The 26,403-nt window shown below is 37.0% G+C and overlaps 1 long non-coding RNA gene and 1 pseudogene across 1 annotated transcript; one reads left to right on the top strand and one right to left on the bottom strand.

The window, feature by feature from the left end:
• The first annotated feature begins 1,292 nt into the window (after window positions 1–1,292).
• Window positions 1,293–19,969, top strand: LOC143686012 (uncharacterized). Its single transcript, XR_013176855.1, has 3 exons — window positions 1,293–1,373; window positions 2,161–2,273; window positions 19,906–19,969. It is a non-coding gene; the product is annotated as an uncharacterized LOC143686012 (long non-coding RNA).
• Window positions 19,970–20,386: 417 nt separating this feature from the next.
• LOC143689244 (U6 spliceosomal RNA) lies at window positions 20,387–20,501 on the bottom strand (annotated as a pseudogene).
• Window positions 20,502–26,403: the final 5,902 nt, after the last annotated feature.

The following is a 26,403-nucleotide window of genomic DNA, read 5'->3' as shown; positions in this document are numbered from 1 at the left end:
TATAGACCATGTTAAATAGTGGTCCAGTTTTATTCTTCTTCATATATATGTCAGTTTTTCCAACCTATCTAATAAATGATCTCTTCTTTCCCCATTGAAATGCAATGCCTTCTTTACTGTATATCAAATTTCCATATATAAATGAGTCTGTCTCAGAGTTCTCTACTTTGTTCCATTGGTCTATCGCACTGATACCTCATCATTATGGCCTTGTTAAATATCTTAATATCTGACTGAGCAACCTTCCTTTTCCCCATTTACTCTTATTTTTTAAGGTTAAATTATTCACGGACTGTTCTCCTTTATAAAAATTTTAGGGTATGTTTATTGATTTTATTTAAAGAAATTAACTTGAATTTTGTGTGGTATTTTTAAAAAAATTTATTTATTTATTAATTAAAAAAAGTTAAGAACAAGCAAACAAATACCTTAACATATCATTCCATTCTACATATATAATCAGTAATTCTCAATATCATCACATAGTTGCATATTCATCATTTCTTAGAACATTTGCATCAATTCAGAAAAAGAAATAAAAGGACAACAGAAAAAAATAAAATGATAACAGAGAAAAAAAAAAAACGATTATACATACCATACCCCTTACCCCTCACTTTCATTTATCACTAGCATTTCAAACTAAATTTATTTTAACATTTGATCCCCCTTGTTCTAGTTTGCTAGCTGCCGGAATGCAACACACCAGAGATGGATTGGCTTTTAATAAAAGGGGATTTATTTTGTTGGTTCTTCAGAGGAAAGGCAGCTAACTTTCCACTGAGGTTCTTTCTTACGTGGAAGGCACAGGATGGTCTCTGCTGGTCTTCTCTCCAGGCCCCTGGGTTCCAACAGCCTTCCCCGGGGTGACTTCTTTCTGCATCTCCAAAGGCCTGGGCTGAGCTGCTAGTGCTGAGATGAGGAATGTTGAGCTGCTAGTGCTGAGATGAGGCATGCTGAGCTGCTTAGCAGTGCTACGTTGCAATCTCTCATTTAAGCACCAGCCAATTAAGTCAAACATCACTCATTGCAGCAGACACGCCTCCTAGCTGACTGCAGATGTAATTGGCAACAGATGAGGTTCACGTACCGTTGGCTTATGTCCGCAGCAACAAGACTAGGTATGCTCACCTGGCCAAGTTGACAACTGAATCTAACTAACACACCCTATTATTAATTTTTATTCCATATGTTCTACTCGTCTTTTGACAAGGTAGATAAAAGCATCAGACACAAGGTTTTCACAATCACACAGTCACATTGTGACAGCTCTATCATTATTCAGTCATCATCAAGAAACATGGCTACTGGAACACAGCTCTACATTTTCAGGCAGTTCCCTCCAGCCTCTCCACTAAATCTTGGATAACAAGGTGATATCTACTTAATGCATAAGAATAACCTCCAGGATAACCTCTCGACTCTGGTTGGAATCTCTCAGCCATTGACACTTTGTCTCATTTCCCTCTTCCCCCTTTTGGTTGAGAAGGTTTTCTCAATCCCTTGATGCTGGGTTTCAGCTCATTCTAGGGTTTTTCTCAATCCCTTGATGCTGAGTCTCAGTTCATTCTGGGATTTCTGTCCCACATTGCCAGGAAGGTCCACACCCCTGGGAGTCATGTCCCACACAGAGAGGGGGAGGGTGGTGAGTTTGCTTGTTGTGTTGGCTGGAGAGAGGGGCCACATCTGAGCAACAAAAGAGGTTCTCTTGGGGGTGACTCTTAGGCCTAAATTTTAAGTAGATTTGACCTATCCTTTGTTTCATATGAACAAACCCCAAGACTGGGGGCTCAGCCTATAGTTTTGGTTGTCCACACTGCTTGTGGGAATATCAAGAATTCAACTTGGGGAAGTTGAATTTCTCCCCGTTCTCACCATTCCCGAAGGGGACTTTGCAAATACTTTTCCACTCACTTTGTGTGGGATTTTTATTAATTTGGAGAAAACTACTGAACAGGATAAATAAGAAAAACCCATGCAATGTCATGTATTAGTGACATTTCAGAGCACTGAAAATAAGAATGTTCTAACAGAGAGAAAAAGCAGATCACTGAGAAAAGGATACAATTAGAATCTGACTTCTCAACAGTAACCTCAGACACAAGAAGACAGTGGGGCATGTGGAAGAAACAGAGCTTCATGGTGTGTTCTTTTTTTCAGAAAACGCTGAGACACCTTTAATTCAACTGTGATGGTAGCAGCTGCAGGGAGAGGAGAAGAATGAACTGCTTTCTCTGCCCAAAAGTTTTACAAAGTTTCTCAATAAATTGGAGGTAAAATAAAAGGAAATGCATAATTAAATAATTGAGATCATTTAAATTTTAACTGCATAATAATAGGCATATTTTCTGGGCCAATATTTCTAACAATTGATTATGTTTCACTTTCATGCAACTCTTTAAACATATTTTATGAGCTTTGGATTAACTCAGGCATTGGGGTGAATGGGGTTTTATTTCACATGTTTGAGAAAGAAGGTTTCCACGTAAAACAATTTGATATCTCAGAGATATTTTCTCTGCCAAGAAGCACAAGAAGGACTATAATATGATAACAGAGCATGTGAAATTTAACTTGGTTCCTCTGCTTTGCTTGATCAAGGCTCTTTAGAATGCTGGGTTGTAAATATTTTGTCTCTTTTCATTATTTATAAGATAATGAATGGCAAGTTGCATTATATGCCCTGGATAAACAAAGCACTTTAGGTCCTCAAAATTGCTTCCTTTAACAAGAAACATACATTATTTGTGTGCCACATTATTTTTCTCTGGGGCAGAATTTTACTTTTCAATTTCACAAACTATGTTTTCAAAGTGCTGAAGGAAATAAAAAAATCTTATAACTGGGAATTCTATTCCAGCCAAGCCACCACTCAATTTCGGGACAAAGTGTAACTATTTAGAGACATGAGGAGCTTACAAAATTTCCCACTTGAGGACTTTGAAAGAACTTGCTAGAAGATGTGTTCTGCAAAAGTAAAAATGAAAACAGGAGAAAACAATGAAGTATAAGAAATAGAAAACAAATTAGTGGAACTTACTGTCTAAATAAATATTAAATGGATTTTAAAAGTTTTAAAATAATCATAAACTAAAATTTCTGTCAAATCAACATGGGACAGGTTATACTGGGGCAGTGGTGCAGTCAGCAAAAAGAAATGCAGGGGCAGAGGTGCCAAGATGGCAGCTTAGCAAGGTGTGGGATTTAGTTTGTCCTCCAGAGCAGCTAATAAATAACGAGGAACAATACAGAACAGCTCCTGGGGCCACATCAGTGACTGGACACACAGCGTACCCCAGTCCGGACCAGCTGGACCGGCTGCGAGACCCCCCAGAGCCGTGAGTTCCCCAAGCTGCAGCGGCCGGCGCCCCTCCCCCACAGGCTGCTTCCCAGAGGGGAAAGGAAAGGGACATTACCAGCAGCAGGGGCTGAGTGCAACTAAGCTTCAAGTGTGGCATTAATTCACAAATTCTGGCTAATAAAAATAGGCCCCCAGCTCAGGTGAACCTGATCAAAGCAGACGTCCCAGATTTTTGCCCTGGCACCAAGGGGGCAGGGCTGATGGAAAAAGAAAAAAATGAAACAGAGGCTTTTGTGGCTGTGTTTCTACAAAGGCTTAATTGCCTTTGGATACAGTGACAGACTTTTCAGGCTGCAACTGCCCCAGGCAAAGGCAGAAACAAGCTTGTTTGAGAGATTGTCTGGAGCCTGTGCCTTGCCCAGGGGAGGGGTGAAACCCAACTCATGTGGAATCCCTCCCTCAAGGAATTCAGACCCCAGGGCTTGGTAATTTGAAGCCATTAAAACCAGCCTACAACCTCTCTTCTGTTTCCACCACCCTCCAGCAGGAAGAGTCTGCCAAAGTTAAAGGTTCCGCATCATCTTATGCTGGTGGTACCTGCAGGCAGACAAGTGCCACAAACTGGGCAGGATAGGAAAAACAGTCCAGAGACCTCACAGGAAAGTCAACCTGCTGGGTCTCACCCTCAGGGAAAACTGATGCAGGTGACTCTTTCCTCCTGACAGGAGGACAGTTTGGTCTGGGAAAATCCGGCTGTGGTCTATAATACCTAACAAGCTCAATCTTAGTAGGCCCTCCTAAGGGTGGGGAGAAAAAGGCACCATACAGGCAGGGCAAGAAACAAGAACTGAAAAATTCTTCTCTGTTAAACATAACCTAAGCTAATGGTCCAGAAAAAGCTGAACTGAATGTCAAAGAACTGACAGACAATAAATTCATCCAGTAAGAAAACCCTAGGTAAAAGAAGTGAAAATACTGTCCAGAATAAACTATTTAAGGTAATTAAATGCCTAGATGCCAGCAAAAAATAACAAATCACACTAGGAAAACTGAAGATACGGCCCTGTCAAAGAAACAAACCAACAATTCAAATGAGAGACAGGAGTAGAAACAATTAATTCAGAATGTACAAACAGACATAGAAAACAAATCAAAAATCAAATCAATGAATTGAGGAAGGATATAAAGAAGGCAAGGAATGAACAAAAAGAAGAAATGGAAAGTCTGAAAAAACACATCACAGAACTTATGGGAATGAAAGGCACAGTAGAAGAGATGAAAAAAACAATGGATATCTACTATGTTAGATTTCAAAAGGCAGAAGATAGGATTAGTGAACTGGAGGATGGAACATCTGAAATCTGACAAGCAAAAGAAAATATAGGGAAAAAATGGGAAACTGTGAGCAGGGATTCAGGGAATTGAATGACTATATGAAGCACACGAATATATGTGCTGTGGCTGTCTCAGAAGGAGAAGAGAAGGGAAAAGGAGGAGAAAAAGTAATGGAGGAAATTAGCACTGAAAATTTCCCAACTTAACTTCAAATTACAGATCCAAGAAGTACAGCATACCCCAAAGAGAACAGATACAAATAGACATACTCCAAGACACTTACTAATCAGAATGTCAGAGGTCAAAGAGAAAGAGAGAATTTTGAAAGCAGCAAGAGAAAAGCAATCCATCACGTACAAGGAAAGATCAATAAGACTATGCGTAAGGGCTGATTTCTCAGCAGACACCATGGAGGCGAGAAGACAGTGGTATGATATATTTAAATGACTAAATGGGAAAACTGCCAACCAAGAATTCTATATCCAGCAAAAATGTCCTTCAAAAATGAGGGAGAAATTAAAACATTTTCAGACAAAAAATCACTGAGAGAATTTGTGACCAAGAGACCGGCTCTGCAAGAAATACTAAAGGGAGCACTAGAGGCAGATACAAAAAGACAGGAGAGAGAGAGGTGTGGAGAAGAGTGTAGAAAGGAAGGCTATCAGTAAAAGTAAAAAAAAGAAAAATTAGATATGACATATAAAATCCAAAAGGCAAAATGGTAGAAGAAAGTACTACCCATACAGTAATAACACGAAATGTTACTGGATTAAATTCCCCAGTCAAAAGACAAAGACTGGCAGAATGGATTAAAAAACAGGACCCATCTATATGCTGTTTACAGGAAACACATCTTAGACCCAAGGATAAACATAGGTTGAAAGTGAAAGGTTGGGAAACCATATTCATGAAAATAACAATCAGAAAAGAGCAGGAGTAGCTATACTAATATCCAACAAATTAGACTCCAAATGTAAAACAGTTAAAAGAGACAAAGAAGGACACTGGGTATTAATAAAAGGAACAATTCAACAAGAAGACATAACAATCATAAATATTTATGCACTGAGCCAGAATGCTCCAAAATACATGAGGCAAACACTGAAAACACTGAAAAGACATCTACCATAATAGTTGGAGACTTCAATTCCACATTCTCATCAATGGACAGAAGAATTTCTAGACAGAGGATCAGTAAAGAAACAGAATTTGAATAATATTATAAATGAGCTAGATTTAACAGACATTTATAGAACATGACACCCCACAACAGCAGGATATACCTTTTTCTCAAGTGCTCATGGATCATTCTCAAGGATAGACCATATACTGGGTCACAAAGCAAGTCTCAATAAATTTAAAAAGATTGAAATCACACAAAATACTTTCTCAGATCATAAAGGAATGAAGTTGGAAATCAATACTAGGCAGAGTGCCAGAAAATTCACAAATATGTGGAGGCTCAACAACACACTCTTAAACAACCAGTGGGTCAAGGAAGAAATTAGAAGAGAAATCAGTAACTATCTCGAGGCAAATGAAAATGAAAACACAACATCAAAACTTGTGGGATGCAGCAAAGGCAGTGCTAAGAGGGAAATTTATTGCCCAAAATGCCTGTGTCAAAAAAGAAGAAAGGGCAAAAATTCAGGAATTAACTGTCCACTTGGAAGAAATGGAGAAAGAACAGAAAACTAACCCCAAAGTAAGCAAAAGGAAAGAAATAATGAAGATTAGAGCAGAAATAAATGAAATTGAGAACATGAAAACAATTGAGAAAATCAATAAAACCAGACTGGGTGTATGAGAAAATCAATAAGATTGATGGGCCCTTAGCAAGACTGACAAAAAGAAGAGAGAGGATGCAAATATATAAGATCAGAAATGGAAGAGGAGACATAACCACTGACCCCACAGAAATAAAGGAAGTAATGACAGGATACTATGAACAACTTTATGCTAATAAGTACGACAATGTAGAGGAAATGGACAACTTTCTAGAAAGGCATGAACAACCAACTTTGACTCAAGAACAAATAGATGACCTCAACAAACCAATCACAAGTAAAGAAAATGAATCAGTCATTAAGAAGCTCCCCCAAAAGAAAAGTCCAGGACCAGATGGTTTCACATGTAAATTCTACCAAACATTCCAGAAAAATTTAGAACCAATCCTGCTCAAACTCTTCAAAAAAATTGAAGAGGAGGGAAAGCTACCTAACTAATTCTACAGAGCCAACATCACTCTCATACGAAAGCCAGACAAAGATATTATAAAAAAAGAAAACTACAGACCAATCTCTCTAATGAATATAGATGAAAAAATCCTCAACAAAATCCTAGCAAATGAAATCCAGCAACACATTAAAAGAATTACACATCATGACCAAGTAGGTTTCATCCCAGGTATACAAGGATGATTCAACATAAGAAAATCAATTAATGTAATACACCATATCAACAAATCAAAGTAGAAAAGCCACATGATCATCTTGATCAATGCAGAGAAGGCATCTGACAAATTCAACATCTTTTACTGTTGAAAACACTTCAAAGGATAGGAATAGAAGGGAACTTCCTCAACATAATAAAGGGAATATATGAAAAACCCACAGCTAACATCATCCTCAATGGGGAAAAAAACTGAAAACTTTCCCCTTAAGATCAGGAACAAGACAAGGATGTCCACTATCACCACTGTTATTCAACATTGTGTTGGAAGTTCTAGCCAGAGCAATTAGACAAGAAAAAGAAATACAAGGCATCAAAATTGGAAAGGAAGAAGTAGAACTCTCACTGTTTGCAGATGATATGATACTATATGTCAAAAACCCTGAAAAATCCACAGCAAAACTACTAGAGCTAATAAACGAGTATAGCAAAGTGGCAGGTTACAAGATCAACATTCAAAAATCTGTAGTGTTTCTATACACTAGTAATGAACAATCTGGGGGAAATCAAGAAATGAATTCCATTGACAATTGCAACTAAAAGAATAAAATACTTTGGAATAAATTTAACTAAAGATACAAAAGACCTATACAAAGAAAACTACAAGAAACTGTTAAAAGAAATCACAGAAGACCTAAGTAGATGGAAGGGCATACTGTGTTCATGGATTGGAAGACTAAATATAGTTAAGATGTCAATTCTACCTAAATTGATTTACAGATTCAATGCAATACCAATTAAAATCCCAACAACTTACTTTTCAGAAAAACCAATAAGCAAATTTATCTGGAAGGGCAGTGTATCCCAAATAGCTAAAAGTATCCTGAGGGAAAAAAATGAAGTTGGAAGTCTCACACTACCTGACTTTAGGGTGTATTATGAAGCTACAGTGGTCAAAACAGCATGGTACTGGCATAAAGATAGATTTACTGACCAATTGAATAGACTAGAGTGTTCACATATACACCCTCTCATCTATGGACAAGTGATTTTGGTAAGGTAGTCAAGCCAATTCAACTGGGACAGAACAGGCTCTTCAATAAATTGTGCCTGGAGAACTGGATATCCATATGCCAAAGAATGAAAGAGGACCCATATTTCACACCCTATACAAAAATTAACTCAAAATGGATCAAAGACCTAAACTTTAGATATAAGACCATAAAACTGTTAGAAGAAAATGTAAGGAAGTATCTTATAAATCTTATACTAGGAGGCGGTATCTAGACCTTACACCAAAAGCAAGAGCATTCAAGAAAGAAATGGGAACTCCTCAAAACTAAACACTTTTCTGCATCAAAAAACTTTGTCAAGAAAGTAAAAAGACAGCCTACATAATGGGAGACAATATTTGAAAGTGATATATCAGATAAACGTCAAGTATCCAATATTTATAAAGAGACTTTAAATTAACAACAAAAAGACAACCAACCCATGTACAAAATGGGCAAAAGACTTGAACAGACACTTCTCAGAAGAGGAAATACAAATGGCCAAGAGGCACACGAAGAGATGCTCAACTTCCCTGGCTGTTAGGGAAATGCAAATCAAAACCACAATGAGATACCATCTCACACCCACCAGAATGGCTATTATCAATAAAACAGAAAACCACAAGTGGCTTTTTCTCCACCGGCCCGCCGCGCGGCGCCCACGCCCCGCAGCAGCCGAGCCGCCCGCCCTCCTTCTCCCCTCTCTTTCTCCGCCGGCCCGCCGCGCGGCGCCCACGCCCCGCAGCAGCCGAGCCGCCCGCCCTCCTTCTCCCCTCTCTTTCTCCACTGGCCCGCCGTGCGGCGCCCACGCCCCGCAGCAGCCGAGCCGCCCGCCCTCCTTCTCCCCTCTCCTCCCCCTCCTGCTCCGGCTGCTCTCCAACCACCACGGTGCCCTCTTCCTCCGCCTTCACCGTGCTCCTCCGCCACCAGCCTCTACAGCCTTGCCGCCCTCACCTTTCCTCCTCCAGAACAGCTACTGGGGGAGTGGAGATAATATAGAGCAGCTCCCGGAGCCACGAGGGAGATCAAAGGGACAGCGTACCCCATCCTGGAACGGCTGACTATCTGGGAGAACCAGCTCCGGTGAGATCACCAAGGGGCACGGGCTTTCCTGGGTGGGACGGCAAGCGACCGGAGTCCCTCCCTTCCACCTTCCCGGGCCAGCTGGTAGAATTGGACAGGCGGTCCCTTTAGGCCGCGGCGGCTGGTGCCCCCACCACACGAGGCCCCCCGGAACAACTGAGATAGTTGGGTCGGAAATCCCCAGACTGCGGAGAACAGTGACCGGGGGATCCCTTCCAAACACGTGACTCCCCCGTCGGCTGGGAACAGTGCACTCTCCCGGGCTGCGACAGCTGGCGCCCTCCCGCCACGCTTGGTGCCCCGGGCCGACTGGCTAATTTGGCCGGACGCTCTCCTGTGCTGCGACGGCCGGCGACCCTCCCCGCGTTTGGAACCCCGGGCCGGCTGGCATTGTTCCAAGACGCTTCGGCTGCCGAATCTCCCCTACGGCGAGAGTTTTCCAGAGTTGAGGGACCCACAGCAACTTTTGCTGGTGGAACCCACAGACAGGCGTGTGCCACGAGCGCCACCTACTGGGCAGGATAGGAAGAACAGAACCCAGAGATTGCACAGAAAAATCTTTCAACCTGTGGGGTCGAACACCCGGGGAAATTTGACTAAATGCCCAGACGCCAGCAGAAGATAACGGATCACGCTCAGAAAATTGAACATATGGCCCAGTCAAACGAAGAAACCAATAGTTCAAATGAGATACAGGAGCTGAAACAACTAATGCTGAATATACGAACAGAAATGGAAAACCTCTTCAAAAACGAAATCGATAAATTGAGGGAGGACATGAAGAAGACATGGGCTGAACAAAAAGAAGAAATAGAAAAACTGAAAAAACAAATCACAGAACTTATGGAAGTGAAAGATAAAGTAGAAAAGATGGAAAAAACAATGGATACCTACAATGACAGATTTAAAGAGACAGAAGATAGAATTAGTGATTTGGAGGATGAAACATCTGAATTCCAAAAAGAAACAGAAACTATCCGGAAAAGAATGGAAAAATTTGAACAAGGTATCAGGGAACTCAAGGACAATGTGAACCGTACAAATATACATGTAGTGGGTATCCCAGAAGGAGAAGAGAAGGGAAAAGGAGGAGAAAAACTAATGGAAGAAATTATCACTGAAAATTTCCCAACTCTTATGAAAGACCTAAAATTACAGATCCAAGAAGTGCAGCGCACCCCAAAGAGATTAGACACAAATAGGCGTTCCCCAAGACACTTACTAGTTAGAATGTCAGAGGTCAAAGAGAAAGAGAGGATCTTGAAGGCAGCGAGAGAAAAACAATCCGTCACATACAAGGGAAACCCAATAAGACTATGTGTAGATTTCTCAGCAGAAACCATGGAAGCTAGAAGACAGTGGGATGATATATTTAAGTTACTAAAAGAGAAAAACTGCCAGCCAAGACTCCTATATCCAGCAAAATTGTCCTTCAAAAATGAGGGAGAAATTAAAACATTGTCAGACAAAAAGTCACTAAGAGAATTTGTGACCAAGAGACCAGCTCTGCAAGAAATACTAAAGGAAGCACTAGAGTCAGATACAAAAAGACAGAAGAGAGAGACATGGAGAAAAGTGTAGAAAGAAGGAAAGTCAGATATGATATATATAATACAAAATGCAAAATGGTAGAGGAAAATATTATCCAAACAGTAATAACACTAAATGTCAATGGACTGAATTCCCCAATCAAAAGACATAGATTGGCAGAATGGATTAAAAAACAGGATCCTTCTATATGCTGTCTACAGGAAACACATCTTAGACCCAAAGATAAATATAGGTTGAAAGTGAAAGGTTGGGAAAAGATATTTCATGCAAACAACAACCAGAAAAGAGCAGGAGTGGCTATACTAATATCCAACAAATTAGACTTCAAATGTAAAACAGTTAAAAGAGACAAAGAAGGACACTATATACTATTAAAAGGAACAATTAAGCAAGAAGACATAACAATCATAAATATTTACGCACCGAACCAGAATGCCCCAAAATACGTGAGGAATACACTGCAAACACTGAAAAGGGAAATAGACTCATATACCATAATAGTTGGAGACTTCAATTCACCACTCTCATCAATGGACAGAACATCTACACAGAGGATCAATAAAGAAATAGAGAATCTGAATATTACTATAAATGAACTTGACTTAACAGACATTTATAGGACATTACATCCCACAACAGCAGGATACACCTTTTTTTCAAGTGCTCATGGATCATTCTCAAAGATAGACCATATGCTGGGTCACAAAGCAAGTCTTAACAAATTTAAAAATATTGAAATCATACACAGCACTTTCTCGGATCATAAAGGAATGAAGTTGGAAATCAATAATAGGCAGAGTGCCAGAAAATTCATAAATACATGGAGGCTCAACAACACACTCTTAAACAACAAGTGGGTCAAGAAGAAATTGCAAGAGAAATTAGTAAATACCTAGAGGCAAATGAAAATGAAGACACAACATATCAAAACTTATGGGACGCAGCAAAGGCAGTGCTAAGAGGGAAATTTATTGCCCTAAATGCCTTTATCAGAAAAGAAGAAAAGGCAAAAATGCAGGAATTAACTGTCCACTTGGAAGAATTGGAGAAAGAACCCAGCAAACTAATCCCAAAGCAAGCAAAAGGAAAGAAATAACAAAGATTAGAGCAGAAATAAATGGAATTGAAAACATGAAAACAATAGAGAAAATCAATAAGACCAGAAGTTGGTTCTATGAGAAAATCAACAAGATTGATGGGCCCTTAGCAAGATTGACAAAAAGAAGAAGAGAGAGGATGCAAATAAATAAGATTAGAAATGAAAGAGGAGACATAACTACTGACCTCACAGAAATAAAGGAGGTAATAACAGGATACTATGAACAACTTTACGCTAATAAATACAACAATTTAGAAGAAATGGACAGGTTCCTGGAAAGACATGAACAACCAACTTTGACTCAAGAAGAAATAGACGACCTCAACAAACCAATCACAAGTAAAGAGATTGAATTAGTTATTCAAAAGCTCCCTAAAAAGAAAAGTCCAGGACCAGACGGCTTCACATGTGAATTCTATCAAACATTCTAGAAAGAATTAGTACCTACTCTCCTCAAACTCTTCAACATAATCGAAGTGGAGGGAAAACTACCTAATTCATTCTATGAAGCCAACATCACCCTCATACCAAAACCAGGCAAAGATATTACAAAAAAAGAAAACTACAGACCAATCTCTCTAATGAATACAGATGCAAAAATCCTCAATAAAATTCTAGCAAATCGTATCCAACAACACATTAAAAGAATTATACATCATGACCAAGTAGGATTCATCCCAGGTATGCAAGGATGGTTCAACATAAGAAAATCAATTAATGTAATACACCATATCAACAAATCAAAGCAGAAAAATCACATGATCATCTCAATTGATGCAGAGAAGGCATTTGACAAGATTCAACATCCTTTCCTGCTGAAAACACTTCAAAAGATAGGAATACAAGGGAACTTCCTTAAAATGATAGAGGGAATATATGAAAAACCCACAGCTAATATCATCCTCAATGGGGAAAAATTGAAAACTTTCCCCCTAAGATCAGGAACAAGACAAGGATGTCCACTATCACCACTATTATTCAACATTGTGTTGGAAGTTCTAGCCAGAGCAATTAGGCAAGAAAAAGAAATACAAGGCATCAAAATTGGAAAGGAAGAAGTAAAACTATCACTGTTTGCAGACGATATGATACTATATGTAGAAAACCCAGAAAAATCCACAACAAAATTACTAGAGCTAATAAATGAGTACAGCAAAGTAGCAGGCTACAAGATCAACATTCAAAAATCTGTAGCTTTTCTATACACTAGTAATGAACAAGCTGAGGCGGAAATCAAGAAACGAATCCCATTTACAATCGCAGCTAAAAGAATAAAATACCTAGGAATAAATTTAACCAAAGAGACAAAAAACCTATATAAAGAAAACTACAAAAAACTGTTAAAAGAAATCACAGAAGACCTAAATAGATGGAAGGGCATACCGTGTTCATGGATTGGAAGACTAAATATAGTTAAGATGTCAATCCTACCTAAATTGATTTACAGATTCAATGCAATACCAATCAAAATCCCAACAACTTATTTTTCAGAAATAGAAAAACCAATAAGCAAATTTATCTGGAAGGGTAGGGTGCCCCGAATTGCTAAAACCATCTTGAGGAAAAAAAACGAAGCTGGAGGTCTCGCGCTGCCTGACTTTAAGGCATATTATGAAGCCACAGTGGTCAAAACAGCATGGTATTGGCATAAAGATAGATATATCGACCAATGGAATCGAATAGAGTGCTCAGATATAGACCCTCTCATCTATGGACATTTGATCTTTGATAAGGCAGTCAAGCCAACTCACCTGGGACAGAACAGTCTCTTCAATAAATGGTGCCTAGAGAACTGGATATCCATATGCAAAAGAATGAAAGAGGACCCGTATCTCACACCCTATACAAAAGTTAACTCAAAATGGATCAAAGATCTAAACATTAGGTCTAAGACCATAAAACAGTTAGAGGAAAATGTTGGGATATATATTATGGATCTTACAACTGGAGGTGGTTTTATGGACCTTAAACCTAAAGCAAGAACCCTGAAGAAGGAAATAAATAAATGGGAGCTCCTCAAAATTAAACACTTTTGTGCATCAGAGAACTTCATCAAGAAAGTAGAAAGACAGCCTACACAATGGGAGACAATATTTGGAAACGACATATCAGATAAAGGTCTAGTATCCAGAATTTATAAAGAGATTATTCAACTCAACAACAAAAAGACAGCCAACCCAATTACAAAATGGGAAAAAGACTTAAACAGACACCTACCAGAAGAAGAAATATGGATGGCCAAGAGGCACATGAAGAGATGCTCAATGTCCCTGGCCATTAGAGAAATGCAAATCAAAACCACAATGAGATATCATCTCACACCCACCAGAATGGCCATTATCAACAAAACAGAAAATGACAAGTGCTGGAGAGGATGCGGAGAAAGAGGCACACTTATCCACTGTTAGTGGGAATGTCAAAGGGTGCAACCACTGTGGAAGGCAGTTTGGTGGTTCCTCAAAAAGCTGAATATAGAATTGCCATACGACCCAGCAATACCATTGCTAGGTATCTACTCAAAGGACTTAAGGGCAAAGACACAAACGGACATTTGCACACCAATGTTTATAGCAGCGTTATTTACAATTGCAAAGAGATGGAAACAGCCAAAATCTCCATCAACAGAAGAGTGGCTAAACAAACTGTGGTATATACATACGATGGAATATTATGCAGTTTTAAGACAAGATAAACTTATGAACCATGTAATAACATGGATGGACCTAGAGAATATTATGCTGAGTGAATCCAGCCAAAAACTAAAGGACAAATACTGTATGGTCCCACTGATGTGAACGGACATTCGAGAATAAACTTGAAATATGTCATTGGTAACAGAGTTCAGCAGGAGTTAGAAACAGGGTAAGACAATGGGTAATTGAAGCTGAAGGGATACAGACTGTGCAACAGGACTAGATACAAAAACTCAAAAATGGACAGCACAATAATACCTAATTGTAAAGTAATCATGTTAAAATACTGAATGAAGCTGCATCTGAGCTATAGGGTTTTTTTTGTTTTTGTTTGCTTGTTGGTTTGTTTGTTGTTGTTGTTTTTTACTATTACTACTACTTTTATTTCTTTTCTTTATATTAACATTTTATATCTTTTTCTGTTGTGTTGCTAGTTCTTCTAAACCGATGCAAATGTACTAAGAAACAATGATCATGCATCTATGTGATGATGTTAAGAATTACTGAGTGCATATGTAGAATGGTATGATTTCTAAATGTTGTGTTAATTTCTTTTTTTTTCTTTCCGTTAATAAAAAAAAATAAATTAAAAAAAAAAAAAACAAACCACAAGTGCTGCAGAGGATGTGGAGAAAGAGGCACACTTATCCACTGTTTGTGGGAATGTCAAATGGTACAACTGCTGTGGAAGGCAGTTTGGTGGTTCCTCAAAAAGCTAAATATAGAATTGCCATATGACCTGGCACTACCATTGGTAGGTATCTACTCAGAGGACATGAGAGCAAGGACACAAACGGACATTTGCACACCAATGTTTATAGCAGCATTATTTACAATTTCAAACAGATGGAAACAGCCAAAATGTCCATCAACAGATGAGTGCCTAAACAAACTGTGGTATATGCATACAATGGAATATTATGCAGCTGTAAGACAGAATAAAGTTATGAAGTATGTAACAACATGGATGGACCTTAAGGACATTATGCTGAGTGAGATAAGCCAGAAACAAAAGGACAAATAGTGTATGGTCTCACTGATATGAACTGATATTAGTGAATAAACTTGGAGAATTTCATTGGTAACAGCGACCATCAGGAGATAGAAATAGGGTAAGATATTGGGTAATTGGAGCTGAAGGGATACAGATTGTGCAACAGGACTGAATGTAGAAATTTAGAAATGGACAACACAATACTACCTAACTGTAATACAATTATGTTAAAACACTGAATGAAGCTGAATGTGAGAATGATAGAGGGAGGAGGACTGGGGGCACAAATGAAATCAGAAAGAAAGACAGACGATAAACACTGAGATGGTATAATCTAGGAATGCCTAGCGTGTATAATGATAGTGACTAAATGTACAAATTTTAAAAATGTTTATGCATGAGAAAGAACAAAGGAATGTCATTACTGCAGGGTGCTGAAAATAGATGGTAATTAATATTTAAAAATTTTAACTTGTGTGTGAGAATAAAGCAAAAAAATGTTTATTTGGTACAAAATTTATATTTTGAGTAGTGCATTTCCTAATATAACTTATGTAGACAGCTTAATTGAACACCATAAGTACATGGAACCTTAAGTAGGATAAGAGATTTTGTTGGTTTGTCCAGAGTGATGCCCCAGTAAATCCCAGAGTGATTTGAACAGTGAATAAAAAAGTATTTGCAAAGTCCCCTTCAGGGAATGGTGAGAAAGGGGAAAATTCAACTTCCCCAAGTTGAATTCTTGATATTCTCACAAGCAGTGCTGACAACCAAAGCTATAGGCTGAGCCCCCAATCTTGGGTTTTGTTCATATGAAACTTAACTCCACAAAGGATAGCTCAAGCCTACTTAAAATTAGTTCTAAGAATCACTCCCAAGAGAGCCTCTTTTATTGCTCAGATGTGGCCTCTCTCTCCAGCCAACACAACAAGCAAACTCACCACCCTCCTCCTCTCTATGTGGGACATGACTCCCAGGGGTGTGGACCTTCCTGGCAATGTGGGACAGAAATCCCAGAATGAACTGAGACTCAGCATCAAGGGATTGAGAAAAACCCTAGAATGAGCTGAGACCCAGCATCAAGGGATTGAGGAAACCTTCTCCACCAAAAGGGGATAGAGGGAAATGAGACAAAGTGTCAATGGCTGAGAGATTCCAAAGAGAGTCGAGAGGTTATCCTGGAGGTTATTCTTATGCATTAAGTAGATATCACCTTCTTATTCAAGATTTAGTGCAGAGGCTGGAGGGAACTGCCTGAAAATGCAGAGCTGTGTTCCAGTAGCCATGTTTCTTGATGACGATTGTATAATGACATAGCTTTCACAATGTGACTGTGTGATTGTAAAAACCTTGTGTCTGATGCTCCTTTTATCTACCTTGTCAGCAAATGAGTAGAACATATGGAATAATAAATAATAGGGGGAACAAATGTTAAAATAAATTTAGTTTGAAATGCTAGTGATCAAGGAAAGGAAGGGGTAAGGAGTATGGTATGTATAATTTTTTTTCCATTTTTGTTTTATTTTTCTGTTGTCTTTTTATTTTTCTGAATTGATGCAAATATTCTAAGAAATGATCATGATGATGAATATGCAACTATGTGATGATATTGTGAATTACTGATTATGTATGTAGAATGGAACGAGCATATGTTAAGAATGTTTGTGTTTCTTTCTTGTAATTTTTTTAAACAAATTTAAAAATTAATTTAAAAAAACCCTATATACCAAGCCTAAAAAAAAAAAAAATAGATATCACCTTGTTAGTCAAGGTATAGTGGAGAGGCTGGAAGGAACTGCCTGAAAATGTAGAGCTGTGTTCTAGCAGCCATGTTTCTTGAAGATGATTGTATAATGATTTAGCTTTCACAATGTGACTGTGTGATTGTGAAGACCTTGTGTCTGATGCTCCTTTTATCTACCTTATCAACAGACAAGTAAAACATATGGAATAAAAATAAATAATAGGGGGAACAAATGTTAAAATAAATTTAGAATGAAATGCTAGTGATCAATGAAAGGGAGGGGTGAGGGGTATAGTGTATATGAATTTTTTTTCTGTTTTCATTTTATTTCTTTTTCTGAATAGATGCAAATGTTCCAAGAAATGATCATGATGATGAATATACAACTATGTGATGATGTTGTGAATTACTGATTATATATGTAGAACAGAGGAAAAAAAAGAAATGCAAACGTGCTAAGGATCTTGGCATCATGTCTTGTTCAAGGGGAAGAGACATATATTGATTAAGTTTAGATATTATTAGAAAAAACAAGTTAAATACATGTGTACCAATATAAAAATAGTCACTAGAAGACTAAAAATTGAATAAAAAGAAATTGAGGAAAGAAATTTGATCAGTCTAGTGGAAAGCATGAAAATGGCAATGAGGAAGATGAAATGGAGAAAATATATAAAATAGAAAACCAAAAATAAAATGGTCAAAATAAATCCAAATATTTAAGAATACCATAAAAGTAAATGGTTTAAGGACAGTGCGATGGTGGCTCAGTGGCAGAGTTCTCGCCTGCCATGCCGGAGACCTGGGTTCGATTCCTGAAGCCTGCCCATGTCAAAAAAAAAAAGAAAAAGTAAATTGATTAAATGAACTTAATCAATTAAAGGCTCAGATTGGGTTAAAAATCATACACATATACCAAAATCCAATTTTATGATATTTATGAGATGCATGCAAAACAACTTAGCCTAAATATTAAGAAACAGAAAAAGATTTATCAGGCATATAGTAACCAAAGACATCTAAATTAACAATTTAATATCAGCCAAAAATGGGATGTGAAAAAAAAATTAAAAAGGAACATTTCATAAAAGGAAGAATCCACCTAAAATATTTAACAATCATATAAATAGTCCCAACAATATTAGTATTAGGGAAACATAAAACAAAAATATACTATTTCACCTAGCTGACTGCCAAAAATGTGAAGTACTGGCATGGATATGGCGTAGATGGTACTCTCACAACTCTTGAGAGAGGGATGGTGTATATTGACTGACACAGAGTCATTTGGAAGAGCAATTTGGCAGTATTGAATAAAATTGAAAATGAGCTATTTTTATAATCCGGGGTGATTGCACTTCTGGGGATATTGAAAAACTTTCACACGTGTAGAAGTATGATCATGGTAACATTGTAGGAACAAAAAACAAAATTCAGGAGTAACCATCGGTGCGTGTTTAAAAGTGCTGTATGCCCCAGAAAAGCCATGCTCTTTAACCCTGATTCAATATTGTACCGTGGAAACTGTTTTAATTAGATTATTTCCACAGGGATGCAATGCTCCCAGTTGTGAGTGTGGCCTTTTGGTTGGATGGAGATGTTACTCCACCCATTCAGGGTGGGTCTTGATTAGTTTACTTGAGTCCTTTAAAAGGAAACATTTTGGAGAGAGCATAGAGCAGATGCAGACGATTGGAGAACAGTTGCTTCAGAGCTGACAGAGTCAACACAGGATCCAGATGTTTGGAGATGCAGGGCCCAGCAGACGTCACCATGTACCTGCACATGAGAAGCTAGGCAAGCCAGAACCCAGAAGTGTGTCCCTGAGGAGCTAAAGTGAAGGCCTACAGACACCAAGTGAGGAATCCCCACAGGAAATAGAGACTGAAAGCAACAGAGCCCAGGAGCAAGGCACCAACAGATGCCAGCCATGTGCTTTCCCAGCTGACAAAGGTGTTCTGGATGGCATCAACCTTCCTTGAGTGAAGGTAACCTCTTGTTGGTGCCTTAGTTTGGACATTTTCTAGAACTATAAACTTGTAACTTATTAAATTCCCTTTTTAAAAGCCATTCCATTTCTGGTATAATGCTTTCCGGTCACATTAGCAAACTAATACACCATCTAAGTGTCTGTTAAAAGTGGAATGAATGAATGGACATGGAACAGTCATACTGTGGAATATATACAGTTAATAAAAATGAACTAACTTTATATACAGTTCATCTAATGTAGAATGAAAAAAGCAAGATATAGAACAATATGTTTGGTATGGTGCTATGATGTAAATAAAAATGATTTTTCACAGAAAGCAATACTATATAAGTTACTGGTGCATATGTATATATTAATATAAAAAATGAGGGCAGCGCAATGGTGGTTCAGTGGCAGAATTCTCGCCTGCCATACCGGAGAGCCAGGTTCGATTCCTGGTAACTGCCCATGCAAAAAAAAAAAAAGAAGGGGTTTTGCTCTGTTTTGGAGAGAAGGGACTGGAAATAGTGGTTTAAAGGAGGACATTAGCTTTCCCTGCAATCTTTTCTTATTTAAAAAGATGAATCAAATTTAACAAACATTTAATAAGTATTAATTCTGACTGGTAGGAATATAGGAGTCTGTTTTATAATTTCTATTACTTTTCTCCATTTAATTTTTTTTCCTTAGAAATTCACAACCGCAAAAAAGGAAATTAAAGTGAAATTGAAGAAAGGGCTAAGCTTCAGTAAGTATATCTTCCTTGGAATAGCTATTATTTCACAGGATAGCTCTCAAAAATTAAGAAATATGAAAAACATAATTCCATATGATTGGTATCATTATATATTTTAACTATATGTTTTAATTTTAGATATTTTTGCTTAAGGTTTTACTATGGAAAGATGAGATTTAAATTAACACTCATAAACTGCCCATCTCCTCTTCTCATCCCATTGTTTTTAATAGTTATTACTTGTCAAGGTTTATAGCATTTACTTCCCATCCTGCTTAGTCTCAGTTCTATGTTTAAATGGAATCATTAGTCACCACCAGCGGTGCTTTTCCATTATTGAGTTCTTCGTTTGAATCCATCACTAAATTATATTTCATCAAGTATTTTTTTTCCAAAATGCTCTTTGTCCTGCATTCCCTGATATTTTTCTTCTTAAAAAATATGGAATGCTTTGCAAATTTGTGTACCATCCTTGTGTAGGGGCCATGTAATCTTCTCTGATTTTTTTTTAATGTTGATAATATTTGTCTGTTCCTTTATATCTGAACAATATCTTTTTTTTCCTGCATTTTCTCCAGCACTCTGAACAATGTCTTGACTGGGTAAAATGTCCTGGGTCACATTTTCTTTCTCTCTGAAATTTATGGCATTATTTCAGATCGAACCTTGCCTTGGAGAGATCTGAGACAAGCCTGATTGCCATACCCACTTCACATCTCTTATGCGGTTGTCCAAGGAATTCTTTAACTTTTATATACATCAGTGTCTACCATTGTTTCAGTTTCTTTTCCCTGAAACATAGGAAAAATACCTGTAACTATTTTCTTCATTTATAAGAAAGAAATTTTAAAAGTATTTCTTTGAATGGTTTTCCTGTTTGTTACATTCTCTACTTTAGGGCATCAGTCATCTTTATGGTAGATGGTTCATTCTTATTTTTTATTAAAGAAGTTGTAGTTTTACAGAAAAATCAAGCATAAAATACAGAGTTCCCAAATACCACCCTATTGTTAGAATCTTAAAGTAGTGTGGTACATTTCTTGCAACTGATGAAAGAACATTTTTATAATTGTACTATTAGCTATAGTCCATGGTTTACTCTAGGGTTTACTGTATTATACAGTCTTATGGATTTTTAAAAATAATTTTATTCTAGTAACATACATAAACCTAAGGTTTCTCCTTTTAACCACATTCAAATATATATTTCAGTGCTGTTAATTACATTCATAATGTTGTACTACCATCACCACCATCCATCACCAAAACTTTCCCATCATCCCAAATAGAAACTCTATACAATTTAAGCATTAGCTTCCCATTCCTGATCCCTACCCAAGCCCCTGGTAACCTATATTCTAGTTGCTGACTTTGTGAATTTGTTTATTCTAAGTATTTCATTTCAGTGAGATCATACAATATTTGTCTTTTTGTGTCTGTCTTATTTCAGTGAACATGATGTCTTCAAGGTTCATTCATAATGTTGCACATATCAGGGCTTCATTCCTTTCTATGACTGGATAATATTCTAATGAATATATATATACACCACACTTTATTTATCCATTGACCAGGTGATGGAAACTTGGGATGCTTCCATTTTTTGGCAATTGTGAAAAATATCACTATGAACATTGGTTTGCAAATATCTGTTCCAGCTCCTGCTTTCAATTCTTTTGGTATCTACCTAGTAATGGGATTTCTGGGTCATATGGTATTTCTGTATTTAACTTTCTGAGAAACTGTCAAGTTATCTTCCACAGTGACTGCGCCATTTTACATTCCTACCAACAGTGAATGAATGTTCGTTTTTCTCCACATCCTCTCCAACACTTGTAATTTTATTTTTTATAGTAGGTATTCTAGTAATTGTGAAATGGTATCTCATTGTGGTTTTGATTTGCCTTTCCCTAATGGTTTATGATGTTGATCATCTTTTCATGTGCTTTTTGGTCATTTGTATATCTTCTTGGGAAAAATGTCTTTTCGAGTCATTTGCCCATTTCTTTATCAGATTTTATCTTTTCGTTGTTGAGTTGTAGGAGTTCTTTATATATTCTGGATATTAAACCCTTATTGGGTATGTGTTTTCTAAATCTACCATTGTGTAGGTTATCCTTTTATTTTCCTGATAAAGTCCTTTGATACACAGAAGGTTTTAATTTTTTTTTTTACATGGGCAGGCACCGGGAATCGAACCCGGGTCCTCAGGCATGGCAGGCAAGCACTCTTACCTGCTGAGCCACCATGGCCCGCCCAGAAGGTTTTAATTTTGATGAGGTCCCATTATCTATTTTTTCTTGTGTAGCCTGTGCTTTGAGTGTAAGATCTAAGAAACCATTGCCTTACACAGTGTCCTGAAAATGCTTCCATAAGTTTTAAGATCAGGAAATGTAAATCCTCCAATTTCATTGTTTTTTTTTCATGATAGCTTTGGCTATTCAGGACCGCTTTCTCTTCCATATAAATGTGATGATTGGCTTCTCCTTTTCTGCAAAGAAGGCTATTGGAACTTTGATTGGGATTGCATTGAATCTGTAAATCGCTTTGGGTAAAACTGACATCTTAATATTTAGCCTCCAACCCACAAACACGAAATGTCCTTTCATTTATTTAGGGCCTCTTTCATTTCTTTTAGCAATATTTTGCATTTTTCTATGTACATGTTCTTTTACATCCTTGGTTAGATTTATTCCTGGATATTTGATTCTTTTGATTCCTACTGTAAATGGAATGTTTTTCTTGACTTCTGCTTCTGATGTTCAATGATGGTGTATAAAAACAGTACTAACTTTTAGGTGTTGACCTTGTACCCCACCACCCTTTTGAATGCATTTATTAGTTACAGTAGCTTGGTGTGGATTTTTCAAGATTTTCTTTACATAAGATAATGTCATCTGCAAATCTTTTCTAATTTGGATGACTTTTCTTTCTTTTTCGTGCCTAATTGTTCTGACTAGAACTTCCTGTACCATGGTGAATAACAGTGTTGAGAGCGGCATCCTTGTCTTGTTCCTGATCTTAAAGGGAAAGCTTTCAGTCTTTCCCCATTAAATATGATGTTAGCTGTGGCTTTTTCATACATGCCTTTTATCATCATGTTGCGGGAGTTTCTATTCCTAGTTTTCCAAGTGTTTTTATCAAGAACATGTGCTGGTTTTTGTCAAGCACCTTTTCTGCATCAATTGAGATGACCATGTATTTTTTCCTTTGTTCTGTTAATGAAGTACATCGAAGTAAATGGTTTTCTTACATTGAAACATTTTTACATACCTGGGATAATCCCACTTGGTCATGGTGTGTAATTCTTTTAATGTGCTGTTGGATTCAGTTTCCTAGTATTTCACTGAGGATTTCTGCATTTATGTTCATAAAATATATTGGTCTGTAATTTTCCTTTCTTGTAGTATCTTTATCTGGCTTTGCTATGAGGGTGATGCTGACATCATAGAATGAGTAAGATAGTGTTCCCTCCTCTTTAAATTTTTGGAAGACTTTGAGAAGGACTGGTGTTAATTCTTGTTGGAATGTTCAGTAAAATTTTCCTGTGGAGCCATATGGTCCTGGACTTTTTTGTTGTTGGTGGTGGTTTCTGATTACTGATTCAATCTCTTTACTAGCTATTGATTTGTTGAAATCTTCTATTTGTGTGTTTGTGTGATTCTAGGAATTTGTATACTCACATAGTCCTTTTTATTTCTGTGGGATCAGTAGAAATGTCTCCCTTTTCATTTCTGATTTTAGTTGTGTCCTCTCTCTATCCTTTGTCAGTTTAGGTAAAGGTTTGTCAATTTTATTGACTTATTCAAAGAACCAACTTTAGGTTTTGTTGTTTTCTCTATTGTTTTTCTATTTTATTTATCTCCACTCTAATCTTTGTTATTTCCTTTTTTGATCATTTGGGTTTGTTTTGAGCTTCTTTTGTAGATTCTCAGTTTTAAGTTTCGGTCTCTGATTTGAGATCTTTCTTCCTTTTTAATCTAAGCATTTGGTGCTACACATTTCTCAGCACTGACTTTGCTGTATACTATAAGTTTTGGTGTGTTGTATTTTCATTTTCATTAGCCTTGAGGCTATTTCCTAATTTACCTTGTGATTTCTTGTTTGACCCATGGTTGTTTTAAGAGTACATTATTTAATTTCAACATTCTTGAGAATTTTCCATCTCTCCCTCTGTTATTTCTAGTTTCATTTCATTGAGCTTGGAGAAGATACATTATATGATTTCCGTATTTTTTAATTTATTGAAACTTTTTTTGTGACCTAACATATGGTGTATCCTGGAGAATGATCCTTGTACACTAGAGAAGAATGTGTATTCTTCTGCTGTTGGGTGATGTATTCTATATATGTCTGTTAGATATAGTTGGTTTAGAGTATTGTTCGAGTCTTCTATCTCCTTATTGATCTTCTATTGAGCTATCTATCAGTTATAGAAAATAATACATTAAATTAATGTAGAGCATTCTATTTCTCCTTTCAAATATGCCAATACTTGCTTCATATATTTTGGGGCTCTGCTGTAAGGTGCATGTTTATAATTTTATGTCTTCTTGTTGAATTAACCCTTTATCAGTATATAATGATTTCTTAGTTCTTGTAACAGTTTTTTTTTAACTGAAAGTCTATTTTATCTGACATTAGTGCAGCTACCCCAGCTCTCTTTTGGTCATTACTTGCATGGGATATTTTTTCATCTTTTTATTTTCAAACTACTATGTCTGAATTTAAGGTGAGTCTCTTGTAAACAGCATATAGCCAGGTCATCCTTTTCATCCATTCTGCCTATCTCAGCCTGGAGACTGACTGGAAAGTTTAATCCATTTAAATTTAAAGTAACTATTAATAATGCAATACATTCTTCTGCCATTTGCTATTTAGTTTTTGCAGGTCTTATACTTTTTTGACCCTCAATTCTTCCATCAATGCCTACTTTTATATTTGATTTTTTTATTGTACCACTTGGGTCCCTTCTAATTTCTTTCTGGATACATTAAAAAAATTTTTATTGTGTAGTACAACATACATACAAAGCAAAGAAATAAAAAAGAAATAGTTTTCAAAACACTCTTCAAAAAATGGTTACAGGATAGATCCCAGAGTTTGTCATGGGCTACCATATGATCCTCTCTTATTTTTCTTTCTACATACTCCAGAATATAGGAGGTTAGACAGCTTTTCTCTAAAAAAATATGTATAGTATAACATATGCAAAGCAAAGAAATAACGAAGCAATAGATTTCAAAGCATTCTTCAACAAGTAGTTACAGAACAGATCCAAAGTTTGTCATGGGTTACCATATGATTCTCTTGGATTTTTTTCCTTCTAGCTGCTCCAGAATATAGGAGACTAGAAAGCTTAAATTTTTTTTTGTCATCATAATCGACTTTTTTTCCTTCTTTTTTTTTGTGAATAATAACATACATACAAACAAGCTATAATTTGCAAAGCACAGTACCACAATTAGTTGTAGAACATATTTCAGACTTTGACATGGCTTACAATTTCATAATTTTAGGTTTTTACTTCTAGCTGCTCTAAAATACTGGAGACTAAAAGGGATATCAATGTAATTATTAGCATTCATATTCATTTGTTAAGTCCTGTCTTATATGTATAATTCCACCATCACCTTTGATCTTTCCATACCTCTCTTTAGGGTTGTTTGGGCTATGGCAATTCTGATATAGGCAACTAGGACAATAAATTTCCCTCTTAGCACTGCCTTTGCTGCATCCCATAAGTTTTGATATGTTGTGTTTTCATTTTCATTTGCCTCGAGATAGTTACTGATTTCTCTTGTAGTTTCTTCCTTGACCCACTGGTTGTTAAAGAGTGTGTTGTTGAGCCTCCACATATTTGTGAATTTTCTGGCACTCTGCCTAGTATTGATTTCCAACTTCATTCCTTTATGATCTGAGAAAGTGTTTTGTATGATTTCAATCTTTTTAAATTTGTTGAGACTTGCTTTGTGACCCAGCATATGGTCTATCCTTGAGAATGATCCATGAGCACTTGAGAAAAAGGTGTATCCTGCTGTTGTGTGGTGTAATGTCCTATAAATGTCTGTTAAGTCTAGCTCATTTATTGTAATATTCAAATTCTCTATTTCTTTATTGATCCTCTGTCTAGATGTTCTGTCCATTGATGAGAGTGGGGAATTGAAGTCTTCAACTATTATGGAAGATGTGTCTATTTCCCTTTTCAGTGTTTGCAGTGTTTGCCTCATGTATTTTGGGGCATTCTTGTTTGGTGCATAAATATTTATGATTGTTATATCTTCATGTTGAATTGTTCCCTTTTATTAGTACATAGTATTTACAATTGCAACTAAAAGAATAAAATACTTAGGAATAAATTTAACTAAAGAGACAAAAGACCTATACAAAGAAACTACAAGAAACTGTTAAAAGAAATCACAGAAGACCTAAACAGATGGAAAGGCATACAG

The sequence above is a fragment of the Tamandua tetradactyla genome, chromosome 6, assembly GCF_023851605.1.
Source record: "Tamandua tetradactyla isolate mTamTet1 chromosome 6, mTamTet1.pri, whole genome shotgun sequence".
NCBI lineage: Eukaryota > Metazoa > Chordata > Mammalia > Pilosa > Myrmecophagidae > Tamandua > Tamandua tetradactyla.
Note: the sequence above shows the minus strand (reverse complement) of the source record. Positions and strands in the feature narration are given on the sequence as shown.